Source organism: Vombatus ursinus, unplaced genomic scaffold, assembly GCF_900497805.2.
Source record: "Vombatus ursinus unplaced genomic scaffold, bare-nosed wombat genome assembly UNPS02014893.1, whole genome shotgun sequence".
Classification (NCBI taxonomy): domain Eukaryota; kingdom Metazoa; phylum Chordata; class Mammalia; order Diprotodontia; family Vombatidae; genus Vombatus; species Vombatus ursinus.
This window is the reverse complement of record NW_020954671.1, coordinates 5,649,148-5,652,677: the sequence shown is the minus strand read 5'-3', so window position 1 is coordinate 5,652,677 and position 3,530 is coordinate 5,649,148. Positions and strand designations below refer to the sequence as shown.

Below are 3,530 nucleotides of genomic sequence, written 5' to 3'. Positions count from 1 at the left end.
TGTGTGTGTGTGTGTGTGTGTGTGTGTGTGTGTTTGTGCACACGTACTGATGGGTCTTTTATAAGGATAGGGAATATCCTATAATTTCACTGGTATAAGCAGCTCCAGATAAAGAAATTCCATCAAAAAAAAGAGATCAGCACAGTGGTAGAAAACTAAAATCAAAACAGATCCTTACAGGCCACAAACTGACTTAGAAAACCACAAACTAACATTATCTATACTTTATTATATACTCATTTATTTTGTTAAACATTTTCCAATTGCATTTCAATCTGGCTCTCAACATACTAGGAGTTTTGCAGCAACTAGGCTAGTAGTCTGACACCTCTGTCCTAAAGCGCTAGAAGTCTTGGCAAAGGTCGCAGAGAGTCAGTGAGCATGTCATAGGTGAGATGTGACCTCAGGAATTCCTGGTTCCAAGGCCACAATTCTTTTTGAGTTTTTTATAGTAAACTGGAATTAACTGTTTGAAGAAAGAACAACCAGAACGTGACTTATAGATGAAAACATAACATTTTAATTCTATGCACAGCCCTTTAAAAAAATATCTTTAAATGCATCTGAACTAATTGTCCAAATGTTTAACTCTCACATCATCCCAAAGATTCTGAACTCACATATATCACTGTCCAAATCTTTCTTGGTCCCCCACTGACCTCTTCCTTATTCTCATCTTCCTCAACTCAATTCCAAAAGCTTTCCATCTAAAGAAACTCACATCTTCCACCATGTTCTCTGGAATGCTTGCTCCAAAGGTAACAAACTTGCTTTCATCTTAGACCACTGCCATTCTTAATACTTTCCATATTCTTAAATTCCCTGGGACCAGATATCCTTCTGATGACACAGATTTCCAAACACACTTTTCAGCAGTGGCTATACTTTCATTCCTACTTCCTGACTCACCGGTTGAGGTGAGGGAATCAGATACTCCTGACTCTCCACTGCACTTCCAGGTTTCTCCCTTACCACTATCATTACCACTAATCTCTCCACCTTTGTGGTTCCGTCAATTCATACCCATCACCTAATTGAAATTCGGGTGGCTGTTATCTACCTACCTCCAGGACATTCTCCTTCCTTCCTCAATGGGTTTAGTACCTGACTCTCAATTTCTCTCAACTCCCCAATTTCCTGTGGTAATACTAAGGGGGACATCAACATAATAAAGACACATCCTCAAACAGCCTAACCTCCCAGTTTCTCAACTTATTAATTTCTCGTGACCGACTCCTCTACCCCACCACAGCTATACCCTTATCTTCCCATCACCCACATTTGTTCCATTTCTACGTTCAGAATTCTGAAATTCCTTTATGTGATCGTGACCTGTTGTCATTCTACCTCTCCTTCTCCCTTGTAACACCCAAAACCTGTTCCTTATTCTCACTGTGACCTCTAACTTTCCACCTCTCAATTCTGTCCCAGGCTATCACCAGGGAGCACTGCACCATCCTGTTTCCCATCGTGAAACAGTTCAATTCTACAGTGTCCTCTTCCTAAGTGCCTTGCCCTTATCTTACTGCTAAACTTGCCCTGCCAAGTCTCAGCCTTGGACCATACCCATCATCTGTTTCTTTGCTTTTACATATTGCTGCTGAACAAAATTGGAGAAAATCACAAAACCATGATGACTGGGTTCACTATAAATTTATGGTACACAACCTCAACTATATCTAGGTGGCACAGTGGATAAGAGTGTCGGACCTGGAGTCAGGAAGATGCCTCTTTCTGAGTTCAAATCCAGCCTCAGCCATTTACTAGCTGTGTGACTCTGGGCAAGTCATTTACCCCTGTTTGCCTCAATTTCCTCAACTGTAAAATGATCTGGAGAAGGAAATGACAAACTACTCTGGTATCTTTACCAAGAAAATCCCAAACTGTGTCATGAAGAGTTGGACTTGTCTGAAAACAATTCAACAACAGCAACAATAACAACAAACATCAACTGAGCCCTCACTGCAGCAAGGCAATCCTTTTACAATTCCCTGACTCAACTATATATGTGATTATTTACCACAGTGGTTTTTCCAAACATTTTCATTTCTTCTCAAACCTCCCAAAGCTTCCCAAACATACCTCCTCAGCTAAAAGCCTCACCTCACAAATAACCAAGACTATTTTCAGAGAGCTCTCTCTTCTCCCATCCTCCTCATCTCACGCCACTAAGATGCCTTCTGCCACTTTCTCCTCTACCTTTTTCTCATTAGAAAATGTGACCCTTCTGCTTGCCAAGGTAAACTCCTGTACGTGTGTGAATGATATCATTCTATTCCATCTTCTCCAGTCGCTAGCCACCTCCAATCATCCTCATCCCCACTCTTTACTTAACTATAATTTCTTTCTACTGGCTACTTCCCCACTGACTATAAACACACCCTTTATGGCCCCCATGTTCAAAAAATCCTCATTTGACTCATCCTTTCCTGCTGGCTATCTTCCTATAGCTCTCTTCTTTTTGTGGCTAAACACCTTCCAGCGATAAACTACATCTCCATTTTCTTTCCTCTCACTCTTTTCTTGACTTTCTGCAGTCTGACGTCTGGCTTTATCAGTCAATCAAAACTTCTCCAAAGTTATCAACTGCAAAATCCACTGGCTTTTTTTCCAGTCATCATCCTGCTTAACCTCTTTGCAGCCTCTGACATTGTCAATTGATCACTTTCTTCTCCTGAACACCCTCTTCTCTCTAGCTTTTCATGACACTGCTCTCTTTGCCTATTTTAGTGTTCCTTCTCAATCTCCTTTGATGGATCTTAATCCAGATCTCAACCACTAACCATGGTTGTCTCCCAGAATTCTGCCACAGACCCCTCTTCTCTTCTCCCTCTTTAGTATTTCACTTTGTGATCTCATCAATCAGGTTACATGATGCTTCCTACAGAAGCAGTTATTTGGTGAAGTGGACAGAGGGCTGAACCTGGAATCTGGAAAAACTGAGTCCAAATCTGGTCTCAGACCCTTCCTACTGTGTGACCCTAGGCAAATCTCTTAGCATCTGTCTGCCTCAGTTTCCTCAACTCTAATATAGGGATAAGAAAAGTACCTACCTCCCAAATTTGTTGTGGGGATCAACTGAGATAATATTTGTTTTTTTTTATTTTTTATGGTAATTTTTTTTTGTTTTCAACATTTACTTCCACAAGATTTTGAGTTCCAAATTTCTACCCCATCTCGCTCCTCCCCCCACCCCAAGATGGCATGCATTCTGAATACCCCTTCCCCTAGTCTGCCTTCCATTCTATCTCTCCCCCCCCTTCTCTTATCCCCTTCCCCTTCTATTTTCCTGTAGGGCAGGATGGATTTCTGTACCCCATTTCCTATATTTCTTATTTCCCAGTTGCATGTGAAAACATTTTTTTAAACATGTGTTTTTAAAACTTTGGGTTCCAAATTTTCTCCCTTCCTCCCTTCCCACCCACCCTCATTGATAAGGCAAGCAACTCAATGTAGGTTATATATGTGTAGTTATGCAAAACACTTCCATAGTAGATATGCTGTGAAAAACTAATTCTATTTCCCTTAAT

The 3,530-nt window shown here is 40.9% G+C and overlaps 1 protein-coding gene across 1 annotated transcript in view; it reads right to left on the bottom strand.

Annotated features, from left to right (window-relative positions):
• The window catches only part of MNAT1 (MNAT1, CDK activating kinase assembly factor), a 236,020-nt gene that overhangs the window by 84,741 nt on the left and 147,749 nt on the right, over positions 1 to 3,530 (bottom strand). The gene's annotated exons all lie outside the window — the stretch shown is intronic.